Source organism: Moschus berezovskii, chromosome 15, assembly GCF_049115385.1.
Source record: "Moschus berezovskii isolate FMDL1 chromosome 15, NW_MosBer_1.0, whole genome shotgun sequence".
Lineage (NCBI taxonomy): Eukaryota > Metazoa > Chordata > Mammalia > Artiodactyla > Moschidae > Moschus > Moschus berezovskii.
This window is the reverse complement of record NC_142474.1, coordinates 25,355,421-25,367,816: the sequence shown is the minus strand read 5'-3', so window position 1 is coordinate 25,367,816 and position 12,396 is coordinate 25,355,421.

The window sequence follows — 12,396 nt, the reverse complement described above, 5'->3', positions numbered from 1 at the left end:
GTTGGGGGCGGGAGGAGAAGGGGACGACTCTGTGGACATGAGTTTGAGTGAACTCCGGGAGTTGGTGATGGACAAGGAGGCCTGGCATGCTGTGATTCATGGGGTTGCGGAGAGTTGGACACGACTGAGCGACTGAAATGAACTGAACTGAACTGAACTGAAGGGGAAAGATGGGGGTGGTAGTGGGAGGAACTGGGAGACTGGAATTGACACATACACACTATCGATACTATATGTAAAACAGGTCACTAGTGAGAACACGGGCTTCCCCGCTGGCTCAGTGGTAAAAAATCTGCCTGCCCTGGTGGAGATGCAGGAGATGCGGGCTTGATCCTTGGGTTGGGAAGATCCCCTGGAGGAGGCAATGGCAACCCACTCCAGTATTCTTGCCTGGAGAATCCCATGGACAGAGGAGCCTAACAGGCTGCAGTCCATTAGGAGGCAGAGAGGCAGGCACAACTGAGCGCAAACACACAGTGAGAACTTACTGTATAGCACAGGGGACTCAACTCACTGCTCTGCGGCGACCCAAACGGGGAGGAAGGCCAGAAGGGAGGGGATGTATATTAGAGATACACACACACACACACACACACACATATAACTGATTCACTTTGCTATAGAGCGAAAACTAATGCAACATTGTAAAGTAACTATATTCCAATAAAAATCAATTTTAAAAAAATTGTAGCTGCTCTTGCTGCTTCTATTGTTTGTCATCACCATTATGACCTGTGCACGAAGGATGAAATGGGAGTCAGAGGAAAGCTGTCTCCAGGAGCCATCTTGCTGTTTCTGGTCCCAGGGTCCCAAAAGTGGAAGCTCCCATTTTCTGAAGATGTTTTTTCTAGATCGGGAGCAGAACTCATTTGCAGGAGCTGAGTAGCTTCGACCCCCAAGCCCACTCCCGACAAGGAACCTCGTCCAAGCAAGTGCTCAGTACCCAGACACATGCTCACAGACTCCAGAGCCCAGGCAGGGTTCCCACTTCCTCATCCACGCAACAGCGAGGGCTGGTGACCACGAGCTGAGAGGACGAGGTGAAGCTCTGGTGTGGTGACCGGCCCCGGCAGGCGGTTGGTCACTGGGTGCTGTCTGTACCCTGAGACTGGGCCCCACCCTCTAGCCGGGTGGCCCCGGGCACAGCTCGGGGCCTCTCTTGGCTGCTCTCGTTGCTGATAGAGGGGGTGAGTCCTCTTTTCCAGGGCGTGTCTCCCCAGCCTCTCAGCATCAGAATGGAATGAGAACACAGCTTTCTCATCGCTCAGGCTGGGCGTGGGCTTCTTCCCTGCGCCTTCCAGCTTCCCGAGGTGTGCCCGAGCCCACGAGAACAATTAGGTCTAATATTTATTGAGGGTTTCTCCAGGCCTCTTCATCCTCCTCACGGCAACCCTGGCAGTGGGTGGCCTTAACCCCTTCCTGACAGTGACCCCTATGCACACAGAGAGATTGAGCCATCTGCTCACATCACAGGGCTGGTGAGAGGCCAGCGGGGCACCCGAGTGACCGAGACCCAACCCGTGAACAGGCACGCCATGAGTACTCAGGGGAGTGGTTCCGAGTCCCCCGGCCCCTCCAAGCCCTCCACAGGCCCGCCAGACGTCACCCCGGGCTCCCCAGCTCTCCACCTCTCTACATTGGCTTCCCCAAACTGCCGCCCCACAGCTGCCCCCCTCCCCAGCTCTGTGGGGACTGGGAGGGGGCACTGAGATCACGGGGAGGGGCTGCCCCACAGCCAGAGGCCTCACCCCAAAGCAGCTCTGGGGACCTTGCCGGCCCTTTGTCAGTCTCACACACTCATTAAAAGCCGGGTTGAACCAAAGGTCAGGGTTTACTGCACATCCAGAAAGAGCCTCACTGCTCAGTCCAGCCCAGACACCAGCCGTGTGAAAGGGCTCTGGGCTCTCCCTGCCATTTCCCCAGAAGTTTTTACAACTCGGTGGCTGAAAAAATCAGAGTCAGGCTGAGAGATGCTCTTGGCTCCCTGTGAGCCGGCAGCGAACTGGCCCAGTGGCCGGGAACCTCCAGGGCTGCACAGCATGAGCCCAGCAGGGGCCCTGTGGATCTTTCCTTCTCTGCACAGAGTCAAGTTTGTCCAGCAAAGGAATGAGAGAGGATGCGGCAGAAGGCAGGGGCAGGGAGACCTCGCCAGAGGAAAGATTTCCCAGAGGGATCGGACCTGGAACATGAATGATGTGTGTTGGAGGTTCTCCTGCAGACAGAGGTGCAGAGAGAAATAAAAGTCCCAGGGCAGGTTCTCAAATTCCTCCTCCTCACAGTAGATTTTTTAAGTGGCCACATTCCCCACCACTCCCTCTAGCCTCACCCTTTGCTGTGACTGGGTGGCACCTCCCACTAACAGGTGGAGTCTGTCCTGCCTCCTGGAATCTGGGCTGGCCCGTGACTAGCTTTGAACAAGACTTACACACGCGGTTCCAGCCCTGGGCCATGAGAGGCCTTGCACACTTCCACTCTTTCTCTTGGATGCCTGCCTCTGCTGGGATATAAGCTGGAGCTGGCCACCTGGAGGATGAGAGATGAGGAGGGGTGGGCGGGTACCTGGCACCCTTCTCACACCAGCCACACAGCTAGGGAAAGAGAGGGGGGAGCTTGAGTCTGGATGAAATAGTCAGAACCCCTGGATCAAGGTATATGTATATCAATATACTTCCTAACACCCCGATTAGCCAGGAAAATATCTCCCTTGTCCTTCCCTAACCCAGTGTGAGCAAGGTTTTCTGTCATTGGCCCAGAGAGGTCAAGATACTAGCATGAGGTCACACAGCAAATCATGTCTGAATCAGGGCTGGACATGAAGATGCAGACTCCCAGTTTAGGATTCCTTCCTCTTCCTTGTAGTGAGGAGGGTCAACTGACCTTGTTCCCACCCCAAGCGTATTTTACGTGAATGTCCATGAACCTGAGAAGCAAAAAGGGGTCAGGGTTTCAAGACAATTAGTCTGGATTCTTACAAGGCTGTGCAAAGCGGTCTGGTCCAGCCGTGTCTTATTGGTCATGATACTTATGCTCCATAAACCTCTGTCCTCACTTTTAAACTGGTCATAGCAATATACCAATGTCATTCACTGAGTCATTTGACTAACATGTATTGAGCAGCTACTATATGCCCGGCACTCTGCTCAGCAGTGGAATTCAGAATGCACAAGAGGGCAGAACCCCTGCCTAGTGCTTACAGCCTGGGGGTCTCACAGGGTTGATGCAAAGGTTAAATGAAGACCACACACAACCAAGGGAGTTTGTGCAGGGTGGAGGGGGTGTGGAACTCTGCATCTCAATTATGGGGGCTGTTACATTACCGTGTTTGTCAAAAGTACATTTACTGACAAAATAAAACTCTACATTTACTACACGTAAATTCTAGCTCAGTAAATAAAAGATACGAAGTTTCATTTAAAAAAAACACAAACAAAAAATGGAGAACATCTTTCCTTCCTGCTCTAGGAGTTAGGCTTATTTTGCAAGTGCAGGAGAAGAGCTTTACATACAATGAAAGATGGACACATTAAATAAAAAATTCAAAACAGAGTCAGTCAAGTGGATATTTGGGGAAACAAATCCCTAGTGGAGTGAGCAGCTGTTCAAAGGCCCTGGGGCAACCATGTGTTCACTATGTTCCAAGCACAGCAATGGCTGGGTGTAGCAGAGCTCTGGGAGGCGGATCAGAGATGCAGCAGGAAAGGCGAGTTATGAGGACACTGGCCCAAGAATAGGACGTTGGAGTTTATTCTGAGCCAGATGGGAGCCAAGCCTTGAGGTGTGCGAGTGCCGTGACCAGGCAGGTCCCTTCACCCCGGCAGCCTCCGTTCACAGAGCCGAAGGCGCAGGGTGGTGTGTTATAAGCAGGCATGAACACCAGGCCAGGGATTGTTTGTGAACAGAAGCTTTTAGCCCCATGTCGGAATCACCCACACTTCCTTCCCACCTGCAGAGTTTTCCACCTTGGGGAAACAACACCAGGGCCGTTATTTGGAGGATTTGCTTTCCTTTTTCTCTAACAACATAAAACGCTGACAAGTGAGAAGGACCCACCTATGTCCAGACCCACCCATCCGTATCTCAACCGGGATTACCTGCCATGAAACTGGAGACCAGAGACAGGGCCCCACATCAGACGGGCGTCTTGGAGGCTTGGCATGATACGCTGCCATATTTGCCAACAAGTTTTTAAAAAAAAACGATGTTTTGCGTGATCCAGGATTTACACGGTGCAGTCTTGGAGGTGTCACCTTTCTCCCCTTTTCTATCTCAGCAATCATCTTAAATTCTACTCAAAACAAAGAACTCCCTGTTGGCAGTTAATCCTCAAAGGGGGAGCTTTGTTTGAGACTAAAAAAACCTCTTTCAACTATGTTGGCAAGGAGCTGGCATTCCTCGTGCCAACCGGCCTGGTATGTCCAGCTCCGACTGCAAGCCTGCATTTGGGAGCTTAAGTTCATTTTTTTTTTTCACCCCTTGCAAGGAGAGCTCTGTGTCACACAACCCATTTGTGGAGCAGGTAGAAGGGGGTGAAAGTGGAATTAGGACAAAAACAGGAAGGAAAGCAGGGGAGGGGAAAGGGCTCTCGGAGTGTGCTGGGGGAAGGGAGGCTGAGGACATTGGGGAGCCTGGGGCCTCAGGGAGCTTCCTTCCAGCCCAATGGACCCATGAAAGGATCTGCTTTTGTTTTCGTTTTCAGGGCTACATGATGAATGGCCACAGATGGCGGCTTGAAAACAGCACCACCTATTTGCTCTCATTTCTGTAGGACTGGAGTTCACAGTATAACCAGGGCCCCCTCTCAAGGTTTCCCAGGCTGAACTTGAGCTATCAGCCAGCCTGTCTTCTCCTTAGAAGCTCTCATTTCTTTTTCCAGAACACATAGCTGTAGCAAGATCCATCTCTGATGGTGGAAGGACTCAAGCCCTGTGTCCTCACTGGCCATCAGTCCCATCCTGGTGACGTGGCCCCTTCTGCTTTCAAAGCTGCCAATGGAGACTCTCCTGTGTGTTAAATTCCTTGTATGGGTTGTTCAGGAAAGATCTGGTCTCTTTCCAGGGTTCATCTAGTCGGATCAGGCCCACTGAGAACCAGCTCCTTTCTTAAGGTCATGCTAAGCTGCTTCAGTCGTGTCTGACTCTCTGCAGCCCCATGGACTGTAACCCGAGGCTTCACTGTCCAGGGGATTCTCCAGGCAAGAATACTGGAGAGGGTTGTCATTTCCTCCTCCAGGGGATCTTCCTGACCCAGGGATCAAACCCGCATCCCTTCTGTCTCCCGCATTGGCAGGTGGGTTCTTTACCACTAGCGCCACCTGGGAAGCGCTTCTTAAGGTCACTTCTTAATGCCCATACCATATCTGTCCACAGGCCCAGCTCCTGATGCTGACGACTATGCTAAGGGGTCATCCTAAAATTCTGCCTGCTCGCTCTTTCTTCATGGTATTTAGTGGATTTTCAGGGGCACTTGCCGATGCCAGGCCTCAGAAGCACCAGCTGGGAGCCTGAGAAAGCCTCAAACTCTCTATCAAGGTGGGGAGCTGGGGACTAACACTGGGAGTCAGATACAGGGGCGTGAATCTTAGCTCTTGGTCACGCAACTGTCCATTAGGGTGGAATGGGCTATGCTCTGGTAACAAACAGTCCCACACCTAATAACTCAAACTGCAAGGTGTACCGCTCATCCATAACACGTGCCCATCACAGAGCAGCAGAGACAGTGCTCACCATGGGCACCTGGGGACCCAGGCAGACAGAGCAGCCACCCTCTCGGTTGTGACCAGTAGCCAAATGCGAGGCAAAAGAGGATACGATCAAAGCAAACAGCCCGGCCACATCCCACCCTGAGAAGGCAGGGAAGCGCTCACAGAAATAGTGAGCTGGGCCGCTTTTGAACAGTCCTCTTGTGCTCTTTGATGCTTTTCACCTGTATCTGAGCCTCAGTTTTCTCATCTGTAAAATGGACGCAAGAGTGCAGACTACAGAGGTGGGGATAAACAGGCACTGAGGGCTTGATAGAGCAAGGGCCACACGTGAACTTGTCTGCTCCCCTTGGGATGGGTGGTATGAACATTCCCACTTTATCGAGGCGGAAACTAAGGCCCAGAGAATTGAAGGTCACACACAGGCAAGTGGTGGGTTTGAATACAGGTCGACCTGACATCGGGCTTCCCAGGTGGCGCTAGTGGTAAAGAACCTGCCTGCCAATGCAGGAGATATAAGGAGATCGACATATCGATCCTTGGGTTGGGAACATCTCTGGAGGAGGAAATGACAACCCACTTCAGTATTCTTGCCTGGAGAATCCCATGGACAGAGGAGCCTGGTGGGCTATGGTCCATAGGGTTGCACAGAGTCAGACATGACTGAAATGACTTAGGGTCGCACACAGGCATGACTTGACCTAGGGTGCCCTCTCTATAGACCCTCCCCTGCTACTGCTGCTGCTGCTAAGTCGCTTCAGTCGTGTCCAACTCTGTGCGACCCCATAGACGGCAGCCCACCAGGCTCCCCCGTCCCTGGGATTCTCCAGGCAAGAACACTGGAGTGGGTTGCCATTTCCTTCTCCAATGCATGAAAATGAAAAGTGAAAGTGAAGTTGCTCAGTTGTGTCCGACTCCTAGCAACCCCATGGACTGCAGCCTACCAGGCTCCTCTGTCCAAGGGATTTTCTAGGCAAGAGTACTGGAGTGGCTTGCCGTTGCCTTCTCCGATACCCTCCCCTGCTGCTGCTGCTGCTGCTAAGTCACTTCAGTCATGTCCGACTCTGTGTGACCCCATAGACGGAAGCCCACCAGGCTCCCCCATCTCTGGGATTCTCCAGGCAAGAACCCTGGAGTGGGTTGCCATTTCCTTCTCCAATGTGTGAAAGTGAAAAGTGAAAGTGAAGTTGCTCAGTCATGTCTGACTCGTAGCGACCCCATGGACTGCAGCCTACCAGGCTCCTCCGTCCATGGGATTTTCTAGGCAAGAGCACTGGAGTGGCGTGCCATTGCCTTCTCCGATACCCTCCCCTAGGAGCCCCTTATTTTACTTTCAGCTCCTGCTTCCAGGCTTCTTAGATCAGCATAGGTCTCAAGGCATGATTTCTTTCTAGCCTCACCGTGCAGAGATCTAGTCAACCACCACATCTGATCTGAACAGCAGTTTGATTGCCTTCGTTTTTTATTCTGAACAGCTGGTTTCCTAAGAGACTCACTTTATTACACTCTGCCAAGTCCTCATGGCTGGCATTTACCCCAGAAATCACTTAATCCAGGGATAGCTTGTATCAGGAAGGGAGAGTGTGTCTACCGGGTGCTGACGGCAGGTCCCTTCAGCTATCATCCATCCTTCAAACGCACAATGGGAATTTCACACTATCTGTGATGACATTTACCAAGATTTAAAATGTGGTACATGTATGTGTAGAGTTGAATCCCTTCTCTGTTCACCTGAAACTATCACAACGTTGTTAATCAGCTGTACCCCAATACAAAATTAAAAGTTAAAAATAAAATAAAATAATAAGTTGCACCAGGGACTGCGGGTAGGGATGGGGTAGGAGGAGAAATGGGGAGTGATTGCTAGTGGGTACAGGTGTTATTTGTGGGGATTGATGAAAGTCCTGGGTTTAGATGGTGGTGAGAGCTGCACAGCCTTGTCAACATGCTAAAAACCACTAATTGTGTACTTTAAAATGATGCATATTATAGTATGTGAATTATGTCTCAGTTAAGAAATGCCATCTTGTTGGTTTCTGCCATACATCAACAAAAACCAACAAAAATCTGTAAATCAATTATCCTTCTATTAAAATAATAAGAAATGTCATCTTGCTTGGTATTACAGCCTATTTCACAGTTGGTAGAGTCACAAATCCACTCTTTCTGTGCAGTGTTCCTTTCCCTGTTTTTTTCCATGTTGAAAGTGTCCCATTTTTACTGAGAAATTGCCCTTCCACCACTGACTTTGGCCACAAAAAAAAAAAAAAAATGAGCAAAGGACTTGACATTTCTCCTAAGAAGAAATACACATGGTCAGTAGGCACATAAAAAGACACTCAGCATCACCTGTTGTTAGGAAAATGGTTTTCTTTCGGTTGTTGAGTTGTAGGAGTTCTTTACATATTCTGGATACTAGATGTCTATTCGATGAGTAACTTCAAAAGTTGGTCGACTAATGTTGACATTTAAAACTGATAAGGAACAACTCAAATGCCTGCTCCTGCGGTTGGATGGTCATGATAGGTTGAAAAGATGGAAGTTGGGGTCGCTCCAGGCTGCAGCACAGACCCTTGTTAAAGCCAGGATGTGGCCCTCATGCTTTGTCTTTTAAAAAAAACTTTAGATATTAATGTTATGAATATCTGTGTTACTGACTTCCGGATTTGTTTGAAAAAGGACTAAATTATTACAGAAACAGTCAAAGTTCCATTTCCCCTCCTTAATCCCATGCCCGTGGCTCCATTAGGGATTGATTGTTGTTATTTAAAGCCACTTTCCTGAGGAATCCAAGGCTGTTCTTAAGAGAAAAGTGTTCAAAGTGTTACTCTCTCAGTCATGTCCAACTCTTTGCGACCCCATGGACTGTAACCCACCAGGCTTCTCTGTCTATGGGATTCTCCGGGCAAGAATACTGGAGTGGGTTGCCATTCTTTTCTCCAGGGGATCTTCCTGACCCAGGGAAGACTCTACCATCAGGGAAGCCCATAAGAGAAAATACAGATACAATTAAATGCTGACTGAGTGGAAGTCAGAGCAGGTGATAAACTTGCTTGAGCTCACCCTTCTTGTTCCTGAGCTCTTAAGAGGTCACCCAAATTCTGTCACCAATCAAGGCACCATATCCCCTCTCCTGCTTGGCGGAGAGTGGCCAGGACATTACCTTGATGAAAGGAGGAAATTGTCAGAGCTGGGTGTAACCTATTCATGGTTGGGAGGGCACGGTAGTCAACTTGGTCCATCAAACAGGGCCCCAGAAAAAGGAAATTGTGTCACTGGAGGAACATGGACGGGGCGGATTTCACTGAGAGAAACGTCTGACAGAAGGACAAATACCATACTACATTGCTCCTCCCTCTAAGTCACTTCAGTCATGTCTGACTCTTTGCGATCCTAAGGACTGTAGCCAGCCAGGCTCCTCTGTCCATGGAATTCTCCAGGCAAGAATACCAGAGTGGGTGGCTATTCCCTTCTCCCGGAGATCTTTCCAACCCAGGGATCAAACCTAAGTCTCCTGCACTGCAGGCAGATTCTTAACAGTCTCCAGGGAAGCCCTATGTGGAGTCTAAAAAAATGATAGCCCTACAGTGAAATGGACAGACTAGTAGGTTACAGGTGGGTGGAGGGAAGGGGGGAGTGGCGTAAGACGTACACACTATCAGGTGTGAAATCAGCTAAAAGGATATCCTGTACAACAAGGGGAATAGAGCCAATATTTTATAGTAAGGGTCAGTGGACTCTAACCTCAGAAATTAGAAATCTCTAGACTATACATACACCTGTCAGTTCAGTTTAGTTCAGTCACTCAATCGCGTCCAACTCTGCGACCCCATGGACTGTAGCACACCAGGCCTCCCTGTCAATCACCAACTCCCAGAGTTTACTCAAACTCATGTCCATCAAGTCGGTGAAGCCATCCAACCATCTCATCCTCTGTCGTCCCCTTCTCCTCCCGCCTTCAATCTTTCCCAGCATCAGGGTCTTTTCAAATGAGTCAACTCTTCGCACCAGGTGGTCAAAGTATTAGAGTTTCAGTTTCAACATCAGTCCTTCCAAAGAATATTCAGAACAGATTTCCTTTAGGATGGACTGGTTGGATCTCCTTGCAGTCCAAGGGACTCTCAAGAGTCTTTTCCAACACCACAGTTCAAAAGCATCAATTCTTCGGCCATCAGCTTTCTTCACAGTCCAACTCTCACATCCATACATGACCACTGGAAAAACCATAGCCTTGACTAGATGGACCTTTGTTGGCAAAGTAATGTCTTTGCTTTTTAATATGCTGTCTAGGTTGGTCATAACTTTTCTTCCAAGGAGCAAGCGTCTTTTAACTTCATGGCTGCAGTCACCATCTGCAGTGATTTTGGAGCCCAAACCTGTAGCTTTCATAAGATTGTCGAGCAAGTTTTACTTCAGTAAAGAAAAAAACAGCAACAACATTTTCCTGTGGCTGCCTTGAAATTCTTATTAATTGTATCCTCAATCCTGTCTATTTAGGGTTGCTTGACATAAAAAATAATAATATAAGACTTCCAGTTACATGTGACTTCTAAACAAACAATAAATACTTTTAAAAAATATGTCCCACGCAATTTGTGGGACATACTTATCCTAAAGAGTTATTTGTCATTTATCTGAAATCCAGATGTAACTGGGCATCCTGTATTTTACCTGCCAGCCTGTGCCTATCCCCTCCATGTGACAAGAGGAGTATGGCTAGGACACAGCAGCTGGAGTTGGATCTGGGTTCTTTCACTTAACATGACACTGTGGGATGAACAGAGACGACAAGATTTGTCTTTTCTGTAAAATTGGTTCTAAAGAAAAATATGTGCCATACCACGAACAGGGAAAAGACCAGGGTCCCCGTTTTTTGTGAGGAGATGTTTCTGCTCCAAGCCTCAGGGCAGACGGGGAGGCTGAGGCTGAGGCCGACCTCTGAGTCTCTGGCTTTGCCCTCACTGAGACTTCGGGGCTTCCTCCAGCCATAACTTTGTTAGAGAATCTGGGGTTCCAAAGGGCAGAGGAAAGAGGAAGGATAATTGGGGGAGACAAAACACAGTGACACTGAATGTCCACATACCAGGCTCTGAGTCGAGTCCCCAGGGTGCAAAGATGAGCAAGAGAAATCGTGCAGTCAGCGAGCTTCCAAAGCTGCGAAAGGCACACCACCCACGGATGCTGCTAACACATAGAGTGTGATGCTGAGCAGCGGGGGCCAGACCTGAGATTCCCTAATTCTGACAACCTGGGGGCTGGATGCTGCTGGTGCAAGAACACATGCTGAGCAGCCAGGGGCTGTGTCACTTAAGGGATGACAGGGCGGAAATTTGGTCTTGGGGGCAAAATTGGGTCAGCCAACCCATCTTGCCCTCACTTGTGAGAAGCTGTCACTTGATCTGAGCAGCACGCATGCGTGCTCAGTCACTCAGTCATGTCCGACTCTTTGCGACCCCATGGACTGTAGCCCGCCAGGCTCCTCTGTCCGTGGGATTCTCCAGGCAAGAATACTGGACTAGGTTGCCATTTCCTTCTCCAGGGGATCTTCCTGACCCAGGGGCTGAATTCGTGTCTCCTGCATTGGCAGGCAGATTCTTTCAAACTGAGCCCCCTGGGAAGCCCCCTGATCTGAGCAGAAAGAACTTTGATTCTGATGAAGAACCTAGAGTGGGAGGGATTTTCTGGAGGGAGATGAGGGATTGCAGCCCCAGACCAGGGTGCTGACTGAGCTGGACAAGGGCCTTGGTGTCTATGGTGAAGAGTCACAGTCAGCAGAGGCCTTAAGGTCCTGAGTCCCTGCCCTCCTGTGTCCCTGGTCACTCACTAGGATCTGGCCACACAGCAGACAGTAATTGAGGACAGCATGTTGTCACCAAGCGCCTGGCGTTCTCACAAAGAGGCAACGCGCCCTCCACCCTGCTGTCCCCCTGCTGACCACCCTCCAGGATGGGGCAGGAGGTGGGGACTGATTCTTTGATGTGGAGCTGCTCCTGGAAGTTACCCAAACGACCCGCTCGTGAAATCAAATATAAGGGGTTGGAAGATTTTTATGGGGGGCTTTTCTGCTTCCAGCAAATTCCAGGGCAAGATTTTACAGTCCCTTGATTCCAAGTCTCCTCTTGCCCCTTGCTCCCCGGTGTCTGACAGTCAGTGTCCTGGGAGCCACACTGGGCCCCCTTGTCCTCTGCCAAGGCCTGGACAGTGCATAGTGAAGGGAAACTTGAGAGGCCCATGGACACGGCATTTCCACGGGACACCTGGCAGCCTGTTCTCCCTGCAGGATAATGCAGGATGGCCCCGGGTGGACCGGAGAGATGCAGAAATGTGTGTGGAGACCAGAGATGAAGGCTGAGTGGGGAGATGGCCCAGAGACAGAGGCAGTGCTGGTGAGACTCAAAGACAGGTGGAGACAGCGTGCCAGGCGTGAAGGGACAGCCAGGGACAGGGAAACACACAGGGAGAGGCAGACATGGGGACAGCGGAGAGAGACAAAGCGACACGGCAGAACGACGGAGAGACAGAGGGAGACGAAGAGATGGGGAGGGTGGGACAGAGAGAGGGGAGGGGCAGAAACAGAGCAGCTCGGCGAGGCCACGTCTTAAGGAGGGAACGAGACTGTGAGAAAGGAAAGACCATGTCGCAGGGCTTCTGATGCCCCATCTGGACGGTGTCAGGGTACGGAGTCCGCTATAAGCTCT